This window comes from Lithobates pipiens, unplaced genomic scaffold (assembly GCF_037356315.1).
Source record: "Lithobates pipiens isolate NorthernLeopardFrog02 unplaced genomic scaffold, aLitPip1_a1.2 Scaffold_8, whole genome shotgun sequence".
Taxonomy (NCBI): domain Eukaryota; kingdom Metazoa; phylum Chordata; class Amphibia; order Anura; family Ranidae; genus Lithobates; species Lithobates pipiens.
The window spans coordinates 47,022,708-47,029,120 of NW_027507903.1; the positions used below are offsets into that span (position 1 = coordinate 47,022,708).

General features: G+C 46.3%; 1 protein-coding gene across 1 annotated transcript in view; it reads right to left on the reverse strand.

Moving 5' to 3' along the window:
• The window catches only part of CIB1 (calcium and integrin binding 1), a 31,258-nt gene that overhangs the window by 18,503 nt on the left and 6,342 nt on the right, over positions 1-6,413 (reverse strand). The gene's annotated exons all lie outside the window — the stretch shown is intronic.

Consider the following 6,413-nt stretch of genomic DNA (forward strand, 5'->3'; position numbering starts at 1 on the left):
GCGCGCAGGCGCACTAAATGCGGCAAGTCCAAGAATGGATTTGCCTAATTTGTCGACTCCCGTGCGCATGCGCGGGAGTGACGTCATCGCGGCTTCTCCGCTGTCATTCGTCGGAGCTGCGAGAGACGCCACAACCAAGATGGATGCGGCGGACTACAGGTGACAGCGGCGACTTCGCTGGCTCCTGTGTCAGGTAAGTGACACATAATGAGCTACTATGCGATGCATAGTAGTCCATTATGCTTTACCTTTGCAGGGAAAAAAAGAGGAAGTAAACCCATCAGGGTTTACTTCCTCTTTAATACTATATATTTTTTTTTATTTTTTGGCCAGCAGGGGGAGCGTTCGTTTCCATTTTACATATCATCATGCATCTCCTTAAAGCGGAGGTCCGCCGAATAAAAAATTAATAAAATAAAATAAAAGTCAACAGCTACAAATATCGCAGCTGCTGACTTTTAAATATATGGACACTCACCTGTCCCGGGATCCCGCGATGTCGGCGGCTGAAGTCAACCTGTCCGTCGGCTCTCAGCTGCTGCCACCGCTGTCCTCAGTAGGGATGCCGTGGTGATCTATGCCAGGAAGTGGGAGCAAATACCTGTATTAGACAGATATCTGCTCCCCCCTTCCCCCATGAAAGGTGCCAAATGTGACACCAGAGAGGGCGGGGGGGGGGGGGGGGGGGATTCCAAAAAGTGAAAGTTAAAGTCAAAGTAAAATTTTTGGGTGGAACTCCATTTTAACCATTTCAGCCCGGGAAGAATTTACACCCTTAGGCTCAGTTCACACAGTGGGCGGCACGACTTGCAGCGCCGCTACCTGCACACGATCAGCGGCGACTTGCAAAACGACTTCTGTATAGAAGTCAATGCAAGTCGCCCGAAGTCGCAGCAAAAGTAGTACAGGAACCTTTTTTCTAAGTCGGAGCGGCTTGAGTCGCTCCTATTAGAACAGTTCCATAGTACAGAACGGAGCGCGACTTGTCAGGCGGCGAAGTCGCCTGGACAAGTTGCCCCTGTGTGAACCGAGCCTTAATAATCAGGCAATTTTTTGCGATAGAGCACTGCGTCACTTTAACCGGACAATTGCGCAGTCATGCGACGCTGTACCCAAACAAAATTGATGTCCTTTTTTCCCCCCACAAATAGAGCTTTATAAACAAAAAAAAAAATTTTAAAACCAAAAATCACAATAAGCGTATATTGATTGGTTTGCGCAAAAGTTATAGCGGCTACAAAATAGGGGATATATTGATGGCATTTTTTTATTTTTTTTTACTAGTAATGGCAGTGATCAACGGTTTTTAGTGGGACTGACATTGCAGAGGACAGATCGTATGCTTTTACACTTTTTTGGGACCAGTGACATTATTACAGTGATCAGAGCTAAAAATAGCCACTGATCCCTGTATAAATGTCACTGACAGGGAAGGGGTTAGCACTAGGGGGCGATCAAAGGGTTAAGGGTGAACGGGGATCTGTTTACATTGACAAATCCCCATTCTGTCTCTCTGTGGAACGATCATGGGTGGCCATTAAAGGGACCGAGGTACACCTACAGCGTTTTGCGCTGCAGAGCCAACCTGCTGTAGAACTGCGGCGGCTGATCGGCAAGCAGTTTAAGTGAAATAAAATTATTTATTTTAAATAACAAACATGTAATGGTTTTGCACAAAAGAGCCCGGATCCTCCTCTTCACAGGTCCCCCACCGGCATTCCTGGCCCCTCCCTCATGCCCCCAGGCAAGTAGCTTGCTGTGGGGACACCCAAGCAGGCTCGCTCTCTCTCTCTCTCTCTCTCTCTCTCTCCTTATTGGCTCACTGGCTGCGATTGACAGCTCCTGGGGGGGGGGGGGGCGAGAGTGCCCAGAGAGCCGAGGCTCTTACACACATCGCTGGCTCGCAATGGGGCTCAGCTAAGTATTAGGGAGGGCTGCTGCAGAGAGGTGGTTTATTTACTTTCGTGCATAGAATGCACAAAGGTAAAAAACCTTGAGCCTTTAAAACCAAATTTAACTCCTATGTTTCACATATTCATAGCTCAAGTTGTACTTACCTGTTCTGTGCAACAGTACTGCACAGATTGGCCCCAAACTACCTCTTCTGGGGTCCCCCCACCAGTGCTTTGCTTCTATTCTGCCCCCATAGCTAGTGCAGATGTGTGGGCTGGCTCCTGAGCCGAGTTCTGTGTGTCCATAGATACATACAGTGCAGTGCAGCTCAGCCCTGCCCCCCCCCCCCCCCCCCGCTCTTGACTCACAAGATTTTATTGACAGCAGCAGAAGCCAATGGAGGGGGGGGGGGGGAAGCAAGAGCGATGCTCTCAGTGACAAAGCTAGTTCAAAAAAGGAGCCAGGCAAGTATTTTTGATACATGGACAGCCTGCCCATGGATGAAATAAAATCTCAGCCGGTCCCTGCTGAACCAACCAAAATTTGATCCACCTACGGCCAGCTTTACAATGCTCTACTATAGAGATCGATGGACACACTGCAGCTCATTTAAAGCCTTGGCTGCTACCTGATGAAAGAACATATTAGGGGTGCAATCATGCAGGAAAAAGGAAGAAAGCAAAAGGACCAGGCAGACAAGGAAGTAAAGCGTATGCAGGCATCGATCCGGTATTCTGACGTTTCTTGTAGCCAGCTGTCAGAATACAGAAAATCCCCCCCAGGACATTCCACAACAGAATTTCTTACCAAGAAGTACAATCCCCCTCCACCCCACACCTTCTACTCCACCCTTCCTCTGACACACAGCGTGTTCACTGCGGCTTCTGCTGACTCAGCGTGTATGCAGACTGCACTGCAATGTAAACCTCGCTCCAGCGCCACAGATAGAAGTATTACTCCAGCAAATGGTGTGGCTGACATACTGAGCCTCTGGCTTCTATCTTTAATCAGCAATCTCATACAAAAAATGTATTGCATCAAAGATTGCCGATAAAGGCTGAAATAAGCCATGGGATCTCCTCTCATCCATTCACAGGATGTTTTGTATTTAATGGGAGAATGCAAGATGTTTTGTGAATGGATGTGGTGCAAATCGAATGACCCGCTATTATCACTGTACTAGAGTCACAATGATATAGCTTTACACATGCAGCTATCACTGTTGCACCTCTAAAAAGTGATCTGCAGTCTGGTCACTTTCCAGAGGCGTTTTTAGAGGTGGTGAAGAGAGTCGCCTTTTTATCACTTGTCAAAATGCCTCTGAAAATTGCAGTAGGCACTGGTGACATAGCCAGGGCCTCACAGGTCCCTGTGGGAAGGTCATATCACCAGTGCCTTCTCACCTGATCTTGTGCATGTGCCATACGTAACCTTGCTTAGTTTGTTAATATTCAATGGCAAAGCATGCCTGGTCATGTACAGCACATACCCTGTATGAGACCTGGTGCTATGCACTACTGCTCATGTACTGTATAAAACCTGATGCCTACTACTGAATAATAATACACAGTGCCATATCTCGTATCTCAGGCATATGCCATACAGGACCTGGCACAGTTTGTACCAAGTAAAAAAGCAACATCATGTAGGGTGCATGCATGAGATAAAGCGCAAACATCAATAGCGGGCTGGCGCAGAAAAAAAAAAAAAAAAAAAAAAAAAAAGGGTGGGCTACCAATGATTTTTTATTTTTTTTTGGGAGGCCTGGGATTCTCATCATCTGCAGCGAACAGACCAAGGAGAATGCAGAAAAAAAACTTAAAGGGGTTCTCAAGACAGGTTTTTTTTTTTTATTTTAAAGCTGAACTCCAGCTTTTGTTACACTTTACATGATTTGTATGGGCCAAGCTGACCCAAAAATACTATGTCCCTGATTAACATGTTAGGGCCGGTTCACACAGGGGGCGACACGAGGCGACACGACTTGCCGTGCCGCGATCTGACAAGTCGCCCCCGTTCTGTACAATGGAACCGTTCTGAGAGGAGCGACTCGAGTCGCTCCGACTCAGAAAAAAGGTTCCTGTACTACTTTTGGGCGACCTCGGGGCGACTTGCATTGACTTCTATACAGAAGTCATTTGCAAGTCGCCGCTGAGGTCGCGGCAGGTCGCGGCGAGGCAAGTCGGTGTCGCCTCGCATCGCCCCCTGTGTGAACCGGCCCCAAGGCCGCTGGATGTGCTGTATAAAGTGTACGTAGCTGAGGTTACATACAGCTCTGTGTTCTGCGTTCGAGCTGAGACCTTCCCATCTCATAGCCACCATCACACAGCACAGTCTATTGGAGTAGTGCTCAGCCAATTATTGTATTAATTAATGTATTCTAGCAATGAATACAAAGCTTCCTCCGATTGGTGAGTCAGTGAAGCAATCACAACCTCTGGACTCAGCCAAAGGAAGCTTTGTAGTCATTGCTAGAATACATCCCTTTCTATGAATGGCTGAGCGCCGATCAGACTCTGTTGCTCTCCAGGTATGAGATAAGAAGTCTCAACTCTGACCCCGAAACACAGTGCGGTATGTAGCAGTGCGGTTTATTCCGCACATCTAGCGGCCTCACATCTTAGTGAAGGACATCATTTGTTTGTGCCAAGCTGACCCAAACAAACTATCCAAAGTAGAACAAAAGCTGGAGTTCAGCTTTAATGCATTCTATGCTCTAAAAAAATAAATAAATAAAAATAATCCACATGTAGTTTCTCCCCCCCCCCCCCCCCTCAGCCCCTGTTATATTTACCTGAGCCCAATCTCAATCCAATGATGTAGCACAGGATCCATCTGCTCTTTCCCTCCTCACTGACTCAGACATTGGGGGTTATTTACCCGCTAGAGATCCGCGCTATAGCCGAATGACGGCTACAGAGCGGACCTGCTTTGCTGGGATGACGTCTATTGACGTTGCCCCACGCACGAGCGGCCTGCGCGCCCCCTGAGGGGCGCACGCGCCGCGCTCTGTGATCAGCGAGTCTATGAGACTCGCCTGATCACAGATCAGAGTAAGGGGTCGAGCCCAACCCCTTACCACATGATCAGCTGTCAGCCAATGGAAGCTGACCATGTGATGACAACAGAGCCGGTAATCGGCTATTTTTCCTCCTCGCACTGAAAATAAAATAAAAAGCAGATCACCGGCGACAGTAAGAGGGACTTCAGTCCCGATCACGGCGAGCTGGCGCCAGCTCATCAGTGCTCACCTGCCCCCTGCCAGTGCCACCTAAGAATAGGCAACAGTGCCACCCATTAGTGCCCATATTGCCACCCATTAGTGCTCAGTGCCACCCATTAGTGCCTACAATCTGCCTCAACAGTGCTGCACCTCAGTGCCACATATCCGTGCCCATCAGTGTCATCTACCAGTGCCACCCATCCATGCCATCTTATCTGTGCAGCCTATCAGTGCCGCCTCACCAGCGCATTTCAACGAAGGAGAAAAAATGACCTGGTTGCAAAATTTTATAACAAACTATTAAACATGATTTTTTATTTTTTTTATTTTGCCTCTTTTTTTGTTTAGCAAAAAATAAAACTCCCAGCTGTAATTAAATGCCACCAAAACAAAGCTCCATTTGTGGGGAAAAAAAATGATAAAAATTTAATTTGGGTACAGTGTTGTATGGCCGCGCAATTGTCATTCAAAGTGCATCAGCGCTGATAGCTGAAAATTAGTCTGGGCAGGAGGGGGGTTTAAGTGCCCAGTAAACAAGTGGTTAATAAAGGCAAATCCACTTGGCACTACAAAGTGCAAAATACAAGTTTGAAAGTGCACTTGGAAGTGCAGTCGCTGTAGATCTGAGGGTAAGATCTGAAATGAGGGGAAGCTCTGATGTTATCATCCAATCATGTGAAAGCTAAAATGCTGTTTTTCATTTTCCTTGCATGTCCCCCTCAAATCTACAGCGACTGCACTTCCAAGTGCACTTTGGTGCAATTTCAAGTGTACTTTGCACTTGTAGTGCAAAGTGGATTTGCCTTTCGTATAAAAAAAAAAAAAAGAAGAAAAAAAAAAAAAAAAGTGTTCCGAAACACAGGATTGCACATCAGAAAGAGCCATCAAGAGTGAGATTTTGGGGGGATCGAGCAGGTCACCAAACACTGGTGGGGTGGTAACTATAATTAGACAGATCAGCCAATGAGAATCATTTTGGATATATGAGACTAAGGTCTTAGCTCCTTTTGACATCAATACAGAATTTTATCTGAATTGTTTTATCAGTACAAAATAATGACCTTCACTTTAATATGGAGTGGTCTTTATAGAGATGTAGGAGGTGGATATTAATAGGCAATATTTTAATATATGAATTTAAGGATATTTTTGTATGGGTGGGAGATAGCAAAAGATGTTTTTAGTAAAAAAAAAAAAAAAAATCCATCTAGGAGGTGGTGGTCACTGAAATTTGCACTACGGTGGAATTTTGTCAAGGTTTGCACTTGATTTAGGAGTTTTTGGTTGCCACTAATTA